Below are 10,422 nucleotides of genomic sequence, written 5' to 3' on the forward strand. Positions count from 1 at the left end.
ATTCACACTGAATACGAGCTCTCGTGTTTCACTCAGTTCTCTACGGTATTGTTCTGAAGCTGAAGAGTCCATTAAATTGATTGGACAAACGATATGGGGCACTGGATTGCTAAAAAGGGATAATATGTGGATGAAAATGAATACTGAATTGTCATGAATACTGACATGAGTGATGACTGTCAAATGCAACACTAGTTGAGTGACAGTTAAGAGTAAATCTATGAAGTGGAATTATACTGTCATGAGCAGCTGACAAAATGAGCTCAGAGGGACAGAATGCGCATAGAGGCAGATGCACATGGGCACCCACACACACACACACTTACAGACTCACACACAGAAACGCTCACAGCAATTTGAACAGGAACAGCTTGCAGCCTCAGAATGCCAGTGTGGGACATTCCTGATGACTGCGCCTTGCATGCCGTCCTCACCAACCTGCTTCACTCCCTGCTGAGTCTCTAATGAACGGAAATGCAGGCAAAATGTGCCAGCAGAGTCGGGTCTTAGCTACAAGTGCACTGAGAAACATTCAGCTCTTCTGCCCACTCACAGGCTGTCACAGAGCACAGAAATCACCGCAGATATAGCTGAATCAATCAGACAACTGTTTCTCTATTTCAACAGGCTCAAGAGACTGCGAAATAAAGACTCTAGAAGATTCTATTATAAATTTCACTGAGCATTTGATTCAAACTGATGAGGCTTTGTCTCAGTCTGAAGAATTGTCTGGCAGGCAGAGTTTTTTCAAGATGCCTATTCAAGCAATTCATGGTTAAGACTTGACACAGCACTGCACTGTTACACCACCTTCAAGGACACTGACATAAGCTGACCAAAATATCTCCAGTAAGCCAGGATCCAGACAAAAGCAAACCACCTTCCGGAATGATGTGCTTGAGGTCATGCGCATTGAGTTGTGCTTAAGTGTCTGAATACACAGATGCTCTCAGACTGTTAAATATTGATATGCAGTTAGTGTTACAAAAGGGGTATAGAACAAAAAAGTAAACGAAACTTTGATCATGAATTATACAGTGTTAGACATGTGCAAACCTCAGGATTCCTGAAAGTATAAGCAGCTATACTAGCGACAGATTTAGCAAAGGGATCAAAATTCCATTCAGTTTGTTTCAAGAGCCTGTTCTGAGTTCTGCTGTCTAAATGGAAATGCACAGTTGAGAACTCAGTAGCAGCTCTGACATACACTCACACTTACACCCTGCATGGTTTGACCCCAGCACCATTTACTCAAACACTTACGGGATGGATTTTGAGTGGCTCCAAGAATCTAACTTTGTTGACATTTTGTCAAAATCCTCACACTGCAATCAGAGCTGTGAAGTTGAGGAGCTAAGTGTGGAAATTCAAACGCTCTCTGCATCCTGATCAGAGATTGTTTATTTCATCATCAGGAACAGAGAAGCAAAAACAAAAAAAGAGCTTTGATTTTATATAGTCACAGACAGTATATTCGATGTATTTACATAAAATTATGAAATTAATATGTGTAAACAGAAAAAGACATTCTCACAAAGCATATTTGAATATTTGCTTAGGGTGTTGATCCCATACCCAATGCTGTGACACCTCCAGACTTGCTAATATATCACTAAGGAAATATAGATCACTTCAATTTCTTATTGCCATTATTTCTCTTATAACTGAAAATGAATTCAGATGTGTCCAACTGATCCAAAATATTCTAAAATACATATAACACTATTGATTAATACCCAGGAAAAAATAAAAATAAAGATCCATTGGTGGCACAGTAGGGGAGCACGGTGGCTTAGTGGTTAGCACGTTCGCCTCACACCTCCAGGGTCGGGGTTCGATTCCCGCCTCCACCTTGTGTGTGTGGAGTTTGCATGTTCTCCCTGTGCCTCGGGGGTTTCCTCCGGGTACTCCAGTTTCCTCCCCTGGTCCAAAGACATGCAATGGTAGGTTGATTGGCATCTCTGGAAAATTGTCCGTAGTGTGTGAGTGCGTGAGTGAATGAGAGTGTGTGTGTGCCCTGTGATGGGTTGGCACTCCGTCCAGGGTGTATCCTGCCTTGATGCCCGATGATGCCTGAGATAGGCACAGGCTCCCCGTGACCCGAGGTAGTTCGGATAAGCGGTAGAAAATGAGTGAGTGAGTGGTGGCACAGTGCACAGAGCTTACACAATGTGAGTAATGTTCTTCCTGAGTCTGTGTGGGTTTCTTCTAGACCCTATAGTTTCTGCCCACTCCATAGATTGTCTATGAGAAACACCCTAGCTGTGTACATGGTGCCCTGTGACAATGGTTTCTCATTCAGGGTGTATAGTTGCCCAGGATTTCTAGGATAGACTCCAGGTGGACCACCACCCAGACTAGGAACACTTACTGTTCACTTACACTTACTGAAACACTTACTGAAAGTGAATGAGTAACTCTGTCAATAAACTCTGTTTGAAATTGAACTTTTAGACATGATTCGCTTCATTTTTTCTGTATCTTACCTAAAGTTAATCTCAAAACAATAACAACTTGTATGTCTACATCATCTATCGCTTTTATAAGATCTCCTAGAGTAGGTTTGCAAAGGTCTTGGCAACAAAAAATATAAACTCAACCTCCTCCAAGCCTCATGTGTGGTTAATTATTCTTATGAATGACAGTACAACTACTTAGAAAAATCTATATAATAATGCTTTTTAATTTATTCTACATAGGTATTAAGAGGGAGTTAAACATGAGTTTAATTAATCAAAGATGTGACGTTTTTATGTTTGAATGCTTTATGTAATATTCAACTTACATCCCATCAACAGACAGTAAAATATTTGCTTTGAGGGGGAAAAAAGTTGTAAAAAATGTAGCATTTTGGCAACATTTGAACAATCAAATGAATTGTCTGTATTTATCTCTTAGCCATGTGACCTTTCAGAGTGTCTTGCGGTGATTCCTTTAAAGTAATCACTAAAAAAGGGAATGTATTTTTATGTTTTCACTTTCAAAATGTTACATCTAAGAGGCAGTCTAGATTTCACTGCAAAATTTTGTGTACACACTTAATCTTTGGTTGAAATTACGGCCATTTGCTAAAGTTGGCTACCTCATGGCATGCTAGACACTTTAAAATCAGTTCTTTAATCATTATGCGGAGCATAAAAACGCACTCAGTTAAATATGCTACATACTGAAAACACATCTGTGTACTCTGAATTCCCTCAAGTGCAGACAGCTTGTTGACTGTGCCCTTCTTTAAAAGCCTCTGGAACAATGTTAGATGACACTGAGGGCATGTTAATAGCTGTCAAACAATTATAGCATAATGGAAGAGCTTTAAGAGCTCTTACAATGATGAAACACAGCATCGAGACAAACAAAAACTATAAGATAAAGCATGTGGTTCTGTTGCCATGGTAGCTGGATAGTCCTTTTCAGTAAGTAAGCAGGGAGGTGGGGAGATGATCCTGTTTCCTAATGCGCCACCAGGGCACACTCAATGGGATACACATCACAGCTATCAGGAACAATGTAATTTTAGTGTTGCATGAACTAGAACTGTCCCACTGCTTGGATTGTTAGATTTATGAATTCTATTCTTATCATTAGAGGTGTATAACACCGTATGTAAGGCCAGCTTTAATAACTGAGCATGTTTTTTTTTTTTGTTGATTGCACTGGGCCAAGAGTCTGATGCATTCTCAATCACTACTGATGTCTAATCAATGTGTCTATGTGTGAGAGAGACTACAGAATAGAGGTAAGTCACTGGCAGCTGTGTGTGAACATTACCTTCTTTTTGCCTTGTATCAGTGTTGGCCAGGTCACACTGCTGATCACAAGAAGTGCATCCTTCACCATTAAAACACCACGTCCCACTATACTTTTCCCACTATAGGTTGTTAATTAACGCAACCTGTAAAATTCTCATATAAAAGTCTCGCTTCTGGCTTAAATCGCATGGTTATACTGATTAACTTCTAAGAAATGACAGACATTCATTATTCACTTTCTATGTCTAAGGGTTTTAGATTCATCAAGTGAAATTAGGGCACTCAACAAAAATTAAAAAAGGACAAGATTTAATCAGCTATGTCTTATCTGATTCATCACAATCCCATGTTATGCATAATGAAAAAAAGGTTTCATCTTTGATTGTGCTTTGACGATTAATTCACCATTTAGCAGTCATTTAGCTATCCTCTGGTGATAAATCTCTTTTTTCATGCTGTCATACAAATGTACTTGACTAATGACTGAAAAGAAAGAGATGTTAATAAGCATACATATAAAGAAACCCTGCTACCAGAAGATGGCACTGAAGCCCAACTAATAAGATAAGATTCTCTTATGATGAAAAGTGAGTATGTGTGACAAGACATTTGACACCAAGCAAAATGATGAAAATAGTAACTGCCTGTAGTGTGTGTATGTTTAAAAGTGTGAGAACACAGTGATGAATCATGAAACAATGCAAGCACACACAACAGGGACCATGAGATAAATCACTGGAACATGGTACCCCATGGTTCTGCTGTGGAGATCTCATTCTCACAGTTGGTACAATTGGCTTGATAGATGTCCATATGTAATTCGACAGTGGTTGGATTCAATGCACCTTGGAATAGCCTTTACAAGTCTTTAGAAATCCTGAATAGTATTGACAAGATAAGTCCCATTTTTTGAGATATATTCTCTTGTAGGTTGATGGTGGTTGGGAATACTGTCTAACATGCCACTGCAAAATCTTTCATAAGTGTTCATTTGGGATGAAATCTTGTGACTGTGAATGCCTTGCATGTGTTTAGATAATATCCATAGCCATCAAACCTTTTAGTGAGCCCTTGTGCCTTCTGGCATTGTCATTATGGATAAGCCCTCTCCGATCATGATAGAAGTGTTTATTCATAAAGGTGATCAGTCACAGTAACTGATCTGATTAATTTGTAGTGACCCTTTTGGCTAAGGTTGTGATTAAAAGGGGATCCTGAAACTGTTAGGTGAAAACGCTACATACTGCACACCAAGGTTTATTGGAATACAATGGATTGTATTGTATTGACAGAGAAAGAAAAGACCTCTCTATCTAGACCAAACATTGAATCTGGCAATGAAAATGATCTATTGAAGAGACAGACTTGCTCTTACTGTCCTGAGCATCTACCAGCACTAATAGCATGAATTCCCAGCAACCTCTGCCTCTCCCTCGCTGTGTGTCCACAGTATACTGGAACATTTGCAAATTAAATAAGCCGCAAAGGACTGACTTCAATCTCATATATGGCCATTTGTTGAATTATGTCAAATGGATTTGTCCAATTTCCCTGTTTCTGTTGATGTGTCCTCTTATTTAACTCATTCTATATGGCACTTAATCATACAATAAAATCATATAATCAACTGTAACAGGTTATCAGGCAATTAAATATCGCTAACAAAGGTAGAAAGAGACACTTCATTAACCTACAGGATTCTCATTGGTGTATTGATGGGGGATATTTACATACGTATCTGCACTTCAGATGAATGAGAAAAGGATAGGCCTTTGAATTGTTCAACTGAACCTTACATGTAGCTGTGACGATCTGTTTGAAAGAGTGAATAAATAAAAGTAGCCCCTGTATGTGAATTACATGTCACGTGCTATAAGGAACACAGCAGCAATGAATTTAAAGAAAACTGTGCATGAAAGAACAATGTACATCGACTGACATTGTCTTTGTGTGTGTTTTTATGGTCATCAAGTGTCTTCTCTTCCCACAATCATGTTAGGAACATGGAAACTCTCAAATCCGAAAGCCATAGATTTAAAACAATAATCCTGCTGGCTTCACAGGTTTAATATGGTGGATTCACCTCATCATGCAGAATATTAACCTCTTAAGGGCAATCAAGGGCCGCTTCAGGTGTCAAGGGCATCCGTTTCTCTGTTTTCTGACCTACTTTGTGGGATTGTCCATGTGGATTGCTTCAGTGCACCAATGCTGCTTGCATTTCATTAACAGTAAAACCAAGTCTGCGCTCATGCCATTCATAAAATATTCAAAGGCTTTAGGAACAGGTCCTGTAACAGACACCTCTACAAGTAACATTCCTCCTGTAACCTGCTCTGGCCTGCTCAAGTCGCTGGAAAAAAAATGAAATGTGGTGTTTTCTGTAATTCATTACTGCCTGAATTAAAATAGGCAACAATGTAATGATACTTACAATAATGACTAGCTCAGTCCTAGGAGTAAATTATATTGTAGTATATCATGTTTATATTATACCACTAAAGTGCATTTCATATGCTGTTTTCCTTTTGTCATTAGCCGTGAGTGAACATGTTATTGACTATCCTGCTGTTTTTACAGCTTACAGCTAACACAGTTAACCAAAACTGCATCTTGTACAGATGAGTACAGTTTATTGCAACCATTCTCTTTGTGCAGTATTTGGTTTGTTCTTGTAAGCAGCCCCTGTATGTGAATTACATGTCATATGTGAATTACATTTATTATTAAAGTATAACAAATGAAACAAAAAGTGCGTTATACGGAAAACTTCAAATGTTAGTGTTAAACTGATCTAAGCCTAATTTTATCAGCATCAACCGACTTTGCTTGTCACTAAAATGAGGGCTTAACGGTACGATAATAAGATAAGATCATGCTACCTGGTGATACTGATCATAGGTAATATAGTAGTTATATGTGCTGAAGTATATCGTCTTTATATTCTCACTGATCAGAGTTTGCAGAGGAAATAAGTGACAGGATACAAATCACAAAGATTCTGTAATGCATTAGGGAACTATGTTATTAGGACATTACAGAGCAATAACTACAAAAAAAGTCTAAAAGACTATTATTTAGTTTGATGATATGCTAACACTGTGAGCAAAGTTCCATCCATGAGTCCCGAGAGTGGTTGCCTAATAACATAGGATTTAACAGGGAAATAGGGCTAAAGAAAATGGAATTACTTTTCTCTGAGGCTGGGCATCCCAGTGCTATGGATTCCTCCATGTTGCCATGGTTACATTTTTCCTACATTTAAAACTCAATTTAAGGGAATTGAAACAGTAATTAAAAGTGTCTAATGAGACTGTATTGTGTAATAAAAAAATGCACTTCTCACAACTATAGCTATATGAATCCTGGGGTCATATTTTTTCAATTGCATATGCATACAACAAATAAGAAAGGATTATAATTTCATTTACCATAGGTATACCGCAGTGGAAATACTGCCCTAAAACATACTTGACCATTCTATTATCTGTGGTATTAAAATTAGAATAGTTTTACTGTAAATTTACTATTTACTAAATAGAATAGATACATAAAAGTATCCCCATTTTAGAGGGTTTAAGAATACCATTTAGCTGAAGAATTCAAGCCGAGGCTATTTCTACTGAATTTAGTTTGCAGTTGAGGTCCATAGTAAAGAGGTGGATCTTTAATCTCCCTTTGAAAATAGACTCTTTGCTAAATCTCAAATTCTTCATCTCAGATGCTATGTAGATTTCTGCTCTGACTAGGCCTCTATCACACAGAGATAAAGAGACCTTCAATGTCACTAAAGCATATTACCATGTGAGCAATGGTAACATGACAAAGAACTGTGACAGAGATAACATGATTATGGCACTGTAACAAAATTGTATTTTTGTGGAAACTAAAGCCTAGTGTGCAAAATGGGCCTCACTTTTGGGTCAAACCCCTCATTTTTTGTGATTGTTCTTTGTTACTATGACATACCATGAAAGAGAGAGAGAGAGAGAGAGAGAGAGAGAGAGAGAGAGAGAGAGAGAGAGATAGAATCATCTTCACTCCAGTTAGTTGTACAACCCAGGACTTCTGGTAGTTCCCGGAATATCTAAGTCCAGTAAAGGTGGTAGAGCATTTTCTTATTTAGCTCCCAAACTCTGGAATAGACTTCCTGATAGTGCTTGGGGCTCAGACACACTTTCCCAGTTCAAAAGCAGATTAAAAACTCATCTCTTTAGTCAGGCATACACATAATACATCCCATAATCTTGTGCACTATTACATTAGACTTGCACATTTTTATTCAATTCAATTCAATTCAATTCAAGTTTATTTGTATAGCGCTTTTTACAATGGACATTGTCACAAAGCAGCTTTACAGAACATAAACATAAAACAAAAGATAAACATAAGGAGAAGTATAAAGAATTAATATAATAAAAATTCAAGATATATACAGTTCACAGTGTGTATGTATGTATGTATGTGTGTATGTGTATTTGTCCCCAATGAGCAAGTCTGAGGGCTCAGGCAACAGTGGCAAGGAAAAACTCCCTTAGATTGGTAAAGGAAGAAACCTTGAGAGGAACCAGACTCAAGGGGAACCCATCCTCATATGGGTGACACTAGATGGTGTGGTTACAAATATACAAGTATCACAGAGTCCAACTGGAGCCGGTAGATCTGTAGATGTCTCAGGGTTCTCACAGAGTCAGCCTTGTCTCAGTGGAGGTCCAAAAATTTCAACGCACGGAAGACGATCTTAGCATGGGTGTCTCAGCATGGGTAGAAAAAGAGAAGAGAAGAGCAGTGCATAGGGATTAACATATCTGCTGTTCATAAGAATGTGCAAGTCTAGTGTGATAGTGCACAATATTTATGGGATGTATTATGTGTACGCCTGACTAAAGAGATGAGTTTTCAATCTACATTTAAACTGTGAAAGTGTGTCTGAGCCCCGAACACTATCAGGAAGACTATTCCAAAGTTTGGGAGCTAAATAAGAGAACGCTCTTCCGCCTTTAGTAGACTTAGATATTCTGGGGACTACCAGGAGTCCTGAGTTTTGTGATCTCAGAGAGCGTGAAGGATTGTAACGTGTTAGAAGACTAGTTAGATACATGGGAGCTAAACCATTAAGAGCCTTGTACGTAAGTAGCAGCAGTTTGTAATCAATTCTAAACTTAACAGGTAGCCAGTGTAGAGATGATAAAATTGGGGTTATATGGTCATACTTTCTTGTCCTAGTGAGAACTCTGGCCGCTGCATTTTGGACTAACTGTAGCCTATTTATTAAAGATGCAGGACAACCACCTAGTAATGCATTACAATAGTCCAGTCTAGAGGTCATGAAAGCATGAACTAGCTTCTCAGCATCAGATACAGACAGGATGTTTCTCAGCTTGGCAATATTTCTTAGGTGGAAGAAGGTGGTTTTTGTGGTTTGGGCGACGTGATTTTCAAAAGACAAGTTACTGTTTAATATAACACCCAGGTCTTTCACTGTCGAGCTACTAGTAACAGTACATCCCTCTAATTGGAAATTAAGTTGTGAGAGTTTCTGTGTACTAGTTTTTGGGCCTATAAGTAGTGTTTCTGTCTTATCAGAGTTTAACAACAGAAAGTTACAGCTCATCCAGTCTTTTATCTCTCTAAGGCATTGAGTTAATTTCGACAATTTAGTTATTTCATCTGGTTTTGATGAGATGTATAACTGTGTGTCGTCAGCATAGCAATGGAAGCTAATCCCATGTCTTCTAATGATGTTCCCTAAGGGAAGCATGTATATCGAGAAAAGCAGAGGTCCTAGAACTGATCCTTGAGAGACCCTATAATTAACGGGCAATAAACGAGGATTCACCATTTAATTCTACAAAATGGTATCGATCAGATAGGTAGGAGATAAACCAACTTAAAGCCTGTCCATGAATGCCTGTGTAATTTTGTAAGCGATCTAGGAAAATGTTGTGATCTATAGTGTCGAATGTAGCACTAAGGTCAAGTAGAACTAATATGGACATGCAGTCTTTGTCCGAAGTTAAGAACAAGTCATTTGTAACTTTAACAAGTGCAGTTTCTGTGCTATGATGGGGCCTGAAACCTGACTGAAACTCTTCAAAGATATTGTTCTCCTGTAAGAAGGAGATGAACAGCTGTTTATGAACAGCAGATATGTTAATCCCTCTCCACTGCTTCTCTCTTTCTACCCTCTCTCTCACTCTCTCACTCATTTTCTATCGCTTATCCGAACTACCTCGGGTCACGGGGAGCCTTTGCCTATCTCAGGCGTCATCAGGCATCAAGGCAGGATACACCCTGGACGGAGTGCCAACCCATCACAGGGCACACACACACTCTCATTCACTAACGCAATCACACACTACGGACAATTTTCCAGAGATCTCATTCTACCCATCCCGAGGCATCCAGACATTGTACCAGCTCCAATCGTCTTCCGTGCGATGAAGATCTCGGACCTCCACTGAGACGAGGCCGATTCTGTGAGAATCCTGAGACATCTACAGATCTACCAGCTCTAGTTGGACTCTGTGATACTAAGAGGAGATCTGAACTCCATGTGATCCCTACACCAATACAGCATTTGTTTGACTGTATATTTGTAATCACACCCTCTAGTGTCACCCATGTGAGGATGGGCTCCCCTTTGAGTCTGGTTCCTCTCAAGGTTTCTTCC

The sequence above is a fragment of the Tachysurus vachellii genome, chromosome 5 (assembly GCF_030014155.1).
Source record: "Tachysurus vachellii isolate PV-2020 chromosome 5, HZAU_Pvac_v1, whole genome shotgun sequence".
NCBI lineage: Eukaryota > Metazoa > Chordata > Actinopteri > Siluriformes > Bagridae > Tachysurus > Tachysurus vachellii.